The sequence below is a fragment of the Pipistrellus kuhlii genome, unplaced genomic scaffold (genome assembly GCF_014108245.1).
Source record: "Pipistrellus kuhlii isolate mPipKuh1 unplaced genomic scaffold, mPipKuh1.p scaffold_m20_p_3, whole genome shotgun sequence".
Taxonomy (NCBI): Eukaryota; Metazoa; Chordata; class Mammalia; order Chiroptera; family Vespertilionidae; genus Pipistrellus; species Pipistrellus kuhlii.
Window position 1 is genome coordinate 3,944,898 of NW_023425529.1, and position 11,615 is coordinate 3,956,512.

At 49.8% G+C, this 11,615-nt stretch overlaps 1 long non-coding RNA gene across 1 annotated transcript; it reads right to left on the reverse strand.

Moving 5' to 3' along the window:
- Window positions 1-10,214: 10,214 nt before the first annotated feature.
- LOC118730704 lies at window positions 10,215-11,247 on the reverse strand. Its single transcript, XR_004991583.2, has 2 exons — window positions 10,957-11,247; window positions 10,215-10,651 (listed from the first exon to the last, which is right to left on the reverse strand). It is a non-coding gene; the product is annotated as an uncharacterized LOC118730704 (long non-coding RNA).
- Window positions 11,248-11,615: the final 368 nt, after the last annotated feature.

Consider the following 11,615-nt stretch of genomic DNA (forward strand, 5'->3'; position numbering starts at 1 on the left):
GGTGAGCAGCAGCAGGCACCAAAGGGTGAGGAGAAATGGGAAGAGGGTAATTTTGTCCATCACTTTATTTTTATTTTTTTAGATATATCTTATTGATTTTTTACAGAGAGGAATAGAGAGGGGGAGAGAGTTAGAAATATCAATAAAGAGAAACACCGATCAGCTGTCTCCTGCACACCCCCTATTGGGGATATGCCCGCAACCAAGGTACATGCCCTTGACTGGAATCAAACTGGGGACCTTTGAGTCCACAGGCTGACGCTCTATCCACTGAGCCAAAGCAATTAGGGCTTGTCCGTCACTTTAAAATGTTTATGTGCAAGCTGGGCAATAGCCCGCATCATGCCTTCACACATTGCAATGATCTGCATCTTGTGGGCCCCACTTACAAACACCTGCCTCAGATGCCCTTCCTCACTGCCCCCGTTAACCCCTCAGAGATCAGCTCCAGTGTCGCTGCATTGGAAGCCCTTCCTGTCCCTGTCCCGCCAGGCAGGGCTGTCCTCTGCCACCACATGGCTGTGTCAGGTGTATGGTGGGTCTCGCTCCCTCAGTGTGAGCTCTTTGAGGACAGCACCTCATGGAGCTGTGGGTCTGCAGCCTGGGAGCAGGAGGACAGTGCCATGGAGCTGCTGCTTCCATGTCAACAGTAACAGGAGGCCGGGAGCCCAAGCAGGGAGAGGCCGATGGCGGCTTCCTTTTGAAAAGAAATACATAGTCTATTGATTTCAGAGAGGAAGGAAGAGGGAGAGAGAGAGATAGGAACATGAGTGACGAGGGGGAATCATTGATCAGCTGCCTCCTGCACGCCCCCTACTGGGGACGGAGCCCACAATGTGGCCTTGATGGGAATCAAACAGGGGACCCTTCAGTCAGCAGGCCGATGCTCTATCCACTGAGCCAAACCGACGTGGGCTGCTTCCTTCTTTTCAAATATCAAACCTTTCACTTTGAAGTTGTACAAAATAATACATGTATCCTATACCCAGTTTCCCTCAGTGGTAAATTAAATATTTAAACTCTAGACATAAACACACTCACGCAAATTTAGCACACAACCAGCCAGCAACTCTTTCTTCATTGGAGTTACAGGCTAATAATTGTATTTGATTTTTAGTAAATCTCACCTGAGGATATGTTTATTGATTTTATTTTATTTCATTTTATTATTAGAGGGACAGGTGGTGAAACTGGTAATTCTTTCTTTATTTTTTTTTCTAATATATTTTATTGATTTTTTACAGAGAGAAAGAGAGGGATAGAGAGTTAGAAACATCAATGAGAGAGAATCATTGATCAGCTGCCTCTTGCACACCCCCTACTGGGGACGTGCCCGCAACCAAGATAAAATGCTCTTGACCGGAATCGAACCTGGGACCTTTCAGTTTGCAGGCCGACGTTCTATCCAGTGAGCCAAACCCGGTTTCGGCTGTTTATTGATTTTAGAGGAGGAGAGAGAGAGAGAGAGAGAGAGAGAGAGAGAGAGAGAGAGAGAGAGAGAGAGAGACATTGATCAGTTGCCTCCCGTGTGCGCCACAATCAGATATGGAACTCTACCTTCTGGTATACCTGATGGTGCTCTAAGGGAGCCACCCAGCCAGCACGCTAATTGTATTTTTTTGTGCTAAATGCTCTTTCCTTTGCCTCCTCTTCAATATCACCACCAGGACATTGATGCAGTCAAGACACAACATTTCTGTCACCACAAGGACCGCGGGTGTGGCCCTTTCATAGCCACACCTTCTCCCCTCCCACCTCCAACAATCTCCCCCCCCCCCCCCCCCCCCCCCCCCCCCCTCCCCCGCCTTAGCATTACTAATTGAGTCTTCATTTCTATCAATATAACCTCCTCCTTTCAAGACGGTGGAGTGAATGGCATCAGACACTCTGACACCAGTGGATTGCCTTTTTACACTCGGCATCATTCTCCGGAGCGCTTGTTCCCCTCATTGCTGAGCAGCACCCCAGGGTGTGGGTGGGCCACCGTGTGTTTGACTGTGAACTGGGACGGCCTCATTCATTTCCTGATCACCAGCACCTCCTAGGCAGACACCTGCGTGCAGAGTAAGTCCTGAGCAGCAGCCTAAGCCGCCATGGGGAGTGCGGGCTCCAGAGCTTCCTATCCTTGTGGGTTTGAGCAAGCTGCTTGACCTGTCTGTCTCGGTTTTCTCACCCATAAGAGGGGGATAATGGCAGTGCCCATCTTATATGGCCGTTATGAAATTTAAATGAATCAGTACTGTGTATGTGCTTAACTCGAAGCCTGGCTGATGGTAAGGACTCAATTAAAAATTATTATAGTGATTAATAATGAACAGTGACTGAACTGAGTTGAAAATTTGAATTTGAAAATAAGAAAATTCAGCCGAAACCAGTTTGGCTCAATGGATAGAGCGTCGGCTTGGGGACTGAAAGGTCCTGGGTTTCATTCCGGTCAAGGGCATGTACCTTGGTTGCGGGCACAACCCTAGTAGGGGGTGTGCAAGAGGCAACTGGTCAATGACTCTCTCTCATCGGCGTTTCTAACTCTCTATCTCTCTCCCTTCCTCTCTGTACAAAAATCAATAAAATATATTAAAAAAAATTAAAAAAAAAGAAAAAAGAAAAAGAAAAAGAAAAGAAAATTCAGCCAAAACTGGCTTGACTCAGTGTATAGAGCATCAGCCTGCAGACTGAAATGTCCCGGGTTCGATTCCGGGCAAGATCATGTAACTTGGTTGCGGGCACATCCCCAGTAGGGGGTGTGCAAGAGGCAGCTGATCGATGTTTCTCTCTCATGGATGTTTCTGGCTCTCTGTCCCTCTCTCTTCCTCTCTGTAAAAAAATCAATAAAATATTTTTTAAAAATTATTTCTAAAAAAACAAAGAAAATAAGAAAATTCAAATTTGGCCGAAACCAGTTTGGCTCAGTGGTAGAGCGTCAGTCTGCGGACTGAAAGGTCCCGGGTTCGATTCCAGTCAAGGGTATGTATGTTGGTTGCGGGCACATCCTCGGTGGGGGATGTGCAGAAGGCGGCTGGTCGATGTTTCTCTCTCATCGACGTTTCTCCCTTCCTCTCTGTAAAAAATCAATAAAATATATTTTTTTAAAAAAGAGAGAAGAAAATTCAAATTTGCGCTCCAGAGATTTGAGATCTTGCTTCCCATCATGTCATCAGTTTCGCTCAAATAAACTCAAAAATTCTCTTAAAAAAAAAAAAGAGAGAGAATTCCAATTTGCAAACTGTGGACACTAGGGGGCGGCAGCACACTGTAAAAGGAGCTATTCTCTCTTCCTAGAGATTCCCAGAGATTCGAGCTTCCCACCCCCGGGGGAAGAGGGTTATTTGAAAATAACCAAGTAGAACCCACTGGTGATTCCATGCGCTCTCAAAGCAGTCCGCAGCCTCTCTCTGGGACAAAGGAGAATCGATCCCCACAAACAATACTTACTGAGCTCCGACTGCATGAATGCCAGGCACAACCCAGGTGCCAGGGGTGCAGCAGTGAACAAAACAGACAACCCCAGTCCGCATGGCAGATACCTGGGTAAAGAGGAGGCCCCTCTCTCCCTCACCTCTGAGTGGCAGGCAGGAACGTGACAGGCACAGAGAGTGAGGGAGCCGTGTGGGCACGCTGGGAGGATGTGGAGGACTCGCTGCTGTAGCTTCACAGGAAGAGATTGGTTCCCGTCTCCCTGGCTTGACCCGGTGTGGGATGCACCTGATAAACCATCTGGTCCTCTCCCTGCCCCCATCCCACAGGATCCTCGAGCCCAGGCCCTGCTTTCTGACGAGACTCCGGAATGCACTGCAGCCACAACGGGTTCCTGGGGCCTGGGCTCCACGAGGCTCTGACTGCAAGTGACAACCTGCAGGAGCCAGCTTTGCTCTCTTCGGCCCCCTAGGGTCGCCTGTGCTGAGCCCAGCGACAGGTCCGAGAGCCGCAGCCCGGCTGCAGAGCCATGTTTCTTCCAAGAGCTGCTAACTGGCCCATGACCTTGGCCTCATTAGCTTGGTGCTCTCCACCTGAGCTGCCTGGATTGGGGCCAGGCAGGGAAATCAGCTCAGGTCCACAGGCCCCTGGGAGAGGTATCCGATAAAAATAGACCGAAAAGATCCAAAGACTCCTTGAGCAAGAGGGCCGTGGAGGTCACTGGCTCCAGGGTTGTTCCGGCTCTGCAGGCGGAGGCGGAGGCAGAGGCCAGGGAGGGGAAGGGGCCAGGCCAAGGTCATGCTGCTATTCCTGCAGAACTGAGATAAGTATGGGGCCACCTGACTCCTAAAATCATGTTCTTCTCTCACCGGCCGTCCATCAAGCTGTGGTCAGGGAGGGATTGAAGCAACCAAGGGACAATAAGAATTACAGGTAATGGAACAATTCACTGTCAGCCATTTGTTGTTTCTGTTTTCTTTCTTTCTTTCTTTTTTTAAATACATTTTATTGATTTTTTTACAGAGAGGAAGGGAGAGAGATAGAGAGCTAGAAACGTCGATGAAAGAGAAACATCGACCAGCTGCCTCCTGCACACCCCCTACCTCCTGCACACCCCCTACCGGGGATGTGCCCGCAACCAAGGTACATGCCCTTGACCAGAATCGAACCTGGGACCTTTCAGTCCGCAGACCGACGCTCTACCACTGAGCCAAACCGGTTTCGGCAGTTGTTTCTGTTTTCTAAAAGCATAGAGTCCGAGCTAGTTTGGCTCAGTGGGTAACGCATCTGCCTGGGAATGAAGGGTCCTGGGTTTTATTCTGGTCAAGGGCACGTGCCTGGTTTGTGGGCTCGATCCCCAGTAGGGGGTGTGCAGGAGGCAGCCGATCAATGATTCTCATTCATCACCAGGGGGCAGCTCCTTCATTGAGCGTCTGCCCCCTGGTGGTCAGTACACATCATGAAGACTGGTCATTCCACTGTTCAGTCAATTTGCATATTACTGTTATTATATAGGAATTTATTTTTGCTTATCTGATATCCACATTTAACTGAGCATCCTGTATTTTCTCTGGAAACCAAATATATATATATATATATATATATATATATATATATATATATATATATATACATACATACACACACACACACACACACACCCCATATATCTATATATATCATATATATCATATATATGGTATATTTATGTATATATATAAAATATATTTTTCTTTATTTCTAAGAGGAAGGGAAAGGGAGAGAGAGAGGTAGAAACATCAGTCATGAAAGAGAATCATTGATCGGCTGCCTCCTGCACGCCCCCTGCTGGGGATCGAACCAGAAACCCAGGCATGTGCCCTGACAAGGAATCAAACTGTGATCTCCTAGTTCATAGGTTGATGATCAATCACTGATCCACACTGGCCAGGCAGCCCTATATTTCTATCTGATGCATAGTCCATATTTGGGTTTTGCTATTTGGTCCAAATAATGACACTTAAGCATCTTTCCCTCCAATCCAGGGTGGTGTTTAGTGGCTGTGTTGCTCCTCAGCCCGCCTTTGAGACCAGGCATGGAGCGTTTGCTGTTACTGCGCCCCAGGCCCCTCCTTCTAGAATTATGGAGACTCAGCTACCACTGTCTAAGGTGCTTCTGCTTGGGCGTGATGAGGGCCAAGCACGGGGGGGGGGGGGGGGGGGGTAGAATAGTGGGGAGGGTGATGGGGAGTGGCACCATCAGCCTTTGGGGAGGCTGGGGCTGCAGGTGGGTTTGTGAACTCCACCTGCTACATCCAGGAGCCTCCAAGCTGAGCTCCTGCTCCCAGGTGAGCTGGACCACCTACTCTGTCCTCTGCTGAGCACAGCTGCAAGAAGCCGTGAGCAAACTGCTTCCGGGCTGAGCACTGAAGGGGAACCCGGGCATTTCAGAGAGAACACGCCCTGGACAGCAGAAGGCTGCCGTCCCAGGAGCAGCCCTTCCCCTAACCCGCCCTGCACCGGCGGGAAGAAATGGCCTCTCCTGCCAGGCCAGGCTGCAGGTCTTGCCAGCAGTGACGGTGGCTGCAGGGGGTGAGCAGGGCCATCTTCCAAGGCCCCATCTGAGGGACAGCAGGTTCCAGCTGCTTCTCAGAGGACAGACGTCCTCCTGGAGTCTGTGTGGTTTCTTTGTAGCCTTCCCTGAGGATGTGATTGGATTGATTTTAGGGAGAGAGAAACATGGAGCGGTTGTGTCCCGTACTCGCCCAAACCAGGATTGAATCCCAAACCCAGGCAGGTGTCCTGAGCAGGATTCGAACCCACACCCTCTCTGATGTACCGGAGCCACCGGCCAGGGCAGGGCTTCTTTATCATAATGTGTCTCGGCTTCAATGTGTAGCAGAACCCACATCAAGGTTTGCAGAGCTGTGCTTCTCCCACAGGTGAGTCTGTACAGTTGTGTGCTGCTGCAAAACCTGCCACCCACGCTGAGTGGTGTAAGCACAATGACTTGCACCTGCTCATGAGATATGGCTAGGGACTGAGCAGAGCTCAGCTGCGTTCCGCTGCAGGTTGGGCTGGCCTGGGCTGGAAGGTCCCAGAAGGCATCTCTCAGCACTGTCACTGGCAGTCACTGGGGTGTCACGCCACATGGTACCCTTTCGTTCAGGCTCTCTCTCCATCCTTCACCAGGACAGCCTGGACTTCCTGAGCCCGGGGCAGCTGGGAGCCAAGAGGGCAAAACCAAAAATCCAGGGCTGGCCTAAACCCATGTAGCAACACTTCTGCTGCATTCCATTGATCCAATGAAGTCACATGACCAGATTCAGCCATAGATGCTGCTTTTGTTGGGAGGAGGGGCATGCCCTCACAGGGATGAGCAAACTGTGGGTAGGCCTGCTGCTGGCAGACATCTCAGGAAGCAGAGGCCGGGAAGAAACCTAGAAGACAGACCCAAGCTGCTATAGGGTGTCTTTCCTCCCGTGACACCTGGGACCTATATGTTCCCTGGGGTCATTCCCCATAAAGTTGCTTTGTCCTTCCTCTTACACAGGAACACACGCCACCTGCATAGTCACGGAGAGCCTGTGGGAGACAGAAATTGATAAGGTGCCCCTCTGGGAAGGGAAACTGGGGGTGGCTAGCGAGCAAGGCTGAGGGGGAGATTTACTAAATACTTTATACGCTTTTGAATTTTGTAGCATGGACTTTTATCACTTGGTCAAAAATAGATAGTTTAGCCCTGCCCAGTTTGGCTCAGTGGATAGAGCGTCGGCCTACGGACTGAGAGGTTCCAGGTTTGATTCCAGTCAAGGGCACATGCCCGGGTTGTGGGCTCGATCCCCAATAAGGGGCGTGCAGGAGGCAGCCAATCAGTGATTCTCATTATTGATGTTTTTCTCTCTCTCTCCCTCTCCCTTCCTCTCTGAAATCAATAAAAAATATCTTATAAAATAGACAGTTTAGAATTGATCTAACCAAGGTCACTCAGTCCCAGGAGGCAGAGACAGGACTCAAACCCAGATCTACAACCCTGAGCCTGAGCTCATCCCCAGCGTCCGAGAGGTCACATGAGTAGCTTAAATCCAAGGGGAGACTCAGACAACTGCACCCGAGGCCCAGGAAAGGCAGCCTCGGGGGCTGCTGGGACTGGAGCACGGCGGCACGCCTCACAGAGACACCCTGAGCTAGTAGATGAACTTGGTCTCTGGGGCAATGGGGTCCGGGGTCCTTGTAAATGACCGTGGAGAGGTTACTCATCCTCTCGGAGCCTCGATTCCCTCATCAGGAAAATGGGGAGATAATCCCTGTCCTGTGGATTGGGTTGGCGGTGAGTTAGCAAACTCCCAAAGGTGAGGAGTCAGATGGCGGGAAGCCGGGGGCCTGCAGCCCGCTTGCTGAGTTAAGTGGCAGGCAGCTGGCTCTCTGTCCCCCTGGGAACACAAGGGTGAGATCAGCTCCTAAAGGGGGCGCTAGTGTTTGAGGTGGAACGCCTGCCTAGGGCAGCCCTCCTCGCTTCCTCATCTGTTTCCTCATCTGTAAAGCAGGCTGGGCAGCGTGCTCCTGGGCCCCTCCCAACCCCAGGGTTCCAGGATGCAGGGCCCTTCACCTGTGAGCAATGCTTCTGTGCCCAGCAGCCCCAGAGCAGGGCCCAGGGATGGCTCCAAGCTGGGCAGGGATGCCTGACACATCCATCTCCTCTGCCCCCTTCTCCCCACCTGCTCCCCCGTCCCACGGAGGCTGTGCAGCCTGTGTGCCTCGTCTGCATCTGCCTCGGGAAGGCTGGGAACTGAACATTCTTTTTTTTTTTTTTAATTTAATATATTTTATTGATTTTTTACAGAGAGGAAGAGAGAGTTAGAGACATCTATGAGAGAAGCATCGATCAGCTAGCTGCCTCTTGCGCACCCCCTACTGGGATGTGCCTGCAACCAAGGTACATGCCCTTGACCAGAATCGAACCTGGGACCCTTGAGTCTGCAGGCCGACGCTCTATCCACTGAGCCAAACCAGTTTTGGCAAACTGGAGATTCTTAAAGTTGCACCTGGCTCCACAACTCCCCCCCCCCCCCCCCCCCCCCCCCCCCCCCCGCAGCAGAAAATTCCAGCCAAAGCAATTTGCCAACCAGGCAGGAGGCTGCCTCCTGGGCAGAGGTGCAGGGCAGTTTGGCCCAGAGTTAGGTCCAGTCTCTCCAACACATGTGGGATCCTGACCTCCCCCCCCCCCCCCCCCCCCCCCCCCCCGCCAGTCCTATCTTTTCCTGAGTTCCCAGCCACCAGGGGGAGAGGTGCATCTGCCTAACCCTTCCCTCTTGCCCCTGCCCTGCCGGATCTCAGCCCTCCTCTCTGCACGGCCCCCTCTCCTTCAAGCCCAGGCTTCCTGCTCTGAGTGGCGATGGTGATGGTCTTGACTGGTCAGTAAGCAGCCTCCCTGTCCCTAGGGGGCCCTTCTCCTCTCCACAGCCCTGCAGGTGAGTGCTACTGTGTTCCTGTTTCACAAGTGCAAGACTGCCCGAGGCAGAATCCCAGCTCTACCTACCAGCTGGCCTGGGTCCTCAGGCAAGTGACCTCCCCTCTCTGTGCCTTGGTGTTCCCATCTGAGAAATGGACGAGTAACAGTTCTGATCCCACAGCAGAGCTCCGAGGGGGAATTCACTGATCTACGCAGAGGGCTGGGAACACTGCCCGCATGTGCTGGGCTCTTGGCTCTAGTCGTACTGAAGGAGTACGGAACCCTGGGAGAGCACAGAGCTGACCCAGATGGCTGGGAGAAGGCCGGGGGCAGGGGTGGGGCTGGAGAAGAGACGGTGGAGCTAGAGAGGGAGAGTAAGGGGAGAAGGGAGAACAGCCAGCTGACTGAGACTTAGGAGGGTGTTTAGAGCAATTTGGGGGAAGAGGCTGGGAGCAGCAGGATGCTAGAGTGTGTGAAATGAGAGATTGATTTTTAAAGATATATATATTTTATTGATTTTTTACAGAGAGGAAAGGAGAGAGATAGAGAGTTAGAAACATCGATGAGAGAGAAACATCGATGAGCTGCCTCGTACACTCCCCCTACTGGAGATGTACCCTCAACCAAGATACATGCACTTGACCAGAATCAAACCCGGGACCCTTCAGTCCGCAGGTTGACGCTCCATCCAGAGCCAAACGGGTTTTGGCGAGAGATTGATTTTTTATTTATTTATTTATTTTAAAAATATATATTTTATTAATTTTTACAGAGAGGAAGGGAGAGGGATAGAGAGTTAGAAACTATCGATGAGAGAGAAACATCGACCAGCTGCCTCTTGTACACCCCCTACCAGGGATGTGCCCGTAACCAACGTACATGCCCCTGACCAGAATCGAACCTGGGACCTTTCAGTCTGCAGACCGATGCTCTACCACTGAGCCAAACCGGTTTCGGTGAGAGATTGATTTTTTAAAAAGTTCTTTTAATCCTCACCTTTACAGATCTCAGAGAGAGAAAGAGAGAGAGAAATATCCATCAGTTGCCTCTCCTACTGGTACATACTGCAACCTAGGAATGTGCTTTGGTCGGTATTGAATCTGCAACCTTTTGGTTCACGGAATGACACTCCAACCAACTGAGCCACCTGCCAGGGCGAGAGATGGATTTTGCTAAAGCTCAGTGAGTATGTACTGATTATGTACAGAATATGGTCCCGGTGGTTGACGGTTTATAATCTGAGCAGGGAGGCTAAGCAAACACATGAGTAGCGAAGCTGGGATGCCACTGGGAACTGGTTGCTGGGACACTGTGCCAGCTCTAGGGTGCTGTAATGTACCCCTCGAATCACAAAAGGATGCCCCAAGAAGTCGAATTAAGGAGCCACATTTATTTCAAAGCCAGGACTCTGAGGGGCAAATGCTCTCCAAATCTCGTAGTGCCCGGCCCCCCTGGCTGAAACATCAGACTGACTTAGACAAATATCACAGAGGTATTGATGCCATCTCGAGGTTTGGAGTGAGGACCTTGGTTTGCAAAAAGCGGTTTGTTACAGAAGCTTAGATTGAACAGGTTAGTTATCTACAAAGATTAATTGTAGTTTCGGGTCTTGGGACCCCTGAGTCAATGGAAATACATTATCTGGAGCCACTGAGGCAGCTCAGAGTAATTGTGCTGTCCTGGTCTCCAGGTGCAGAGGCCTGTGTTTCAAAAGACCAGAAAGATCCAAATCAATGGGATATTCAAACCACAGTCAACGGAGTGTTCAATCGAATGGGATGACTTATATAAATTCAGAAAATTAAAACTTTCCTAGATATATATATATATATATATATATATATATATATTATAAATATATATATAATATATTATATATAATATATATTATATTATATATTATATATTATATATATATATTATTGATTTTTTACAGAGAGGAAGAGAAAGGGATAGAGAGTTAGAAACATCAATGAGAGAGAATCATTGATCAGCTGCCTCTTGCACAACCCCTACTAGGGATGTGCCCGCAACCAAGGTACATGCCCTTGACCGGAATCAAACCTGGGACCTTTCAATCCGCAGGCCAATGCTCTATCCACTAAGCCAAACTGGTTTTGGCGAAACTTTCCTAGTATTTTAGCAAGCAAATAATTACAGAAGCCACATCAGCAGGGTTAAAATGTTTAACAGCCATTTTTACCCAAGCAAGGTTGCTACCATGCTTCAAAAGTAACAGGTGATTGAATGTCAAATTGGAGGGCAAGCCCTAACTGGTCTAGTTCAGCGGATAGAGTGTCGGCCTGCAAACTGAATGGTCCCAGGTTCAATTCCAGTCAAGGGCATGTACTTCCATTGCGGGCACATCCCCATCAGGGGGTGTGCAGGAGGCAACTGATGGATGTTTCTCTCTCATTCAGTGTTTCTTTTTTTTTTCTTTTTTTAATTTATTTATTTTTTTCATTCAGTGTTTCTAATTCTGTATCCCTCTCCCTCTCTGTAAAAAAAATTAATAAAACATATATTTTTAAAAATTTGGAAGGCAAGACCTCTGTGGGCCCAGCGATAGCCCCCGAACATGGAGCTACAGAGTCTGGGGAAGAGTTAGGACTCGGCTTCCTGCCTTTTTCCACCACAAAGTTTGCTCTTGGGCTCTTTCTCATTTTGTTGGGAGTGACTGTGGACCTAGGCTCTGGCATGTTTCTAACGTCTTTGTTTCCCCCGCTCTTTGCACTGAGTCTTGGCGAGGCCTGGGACGCCGAGTTCAACCT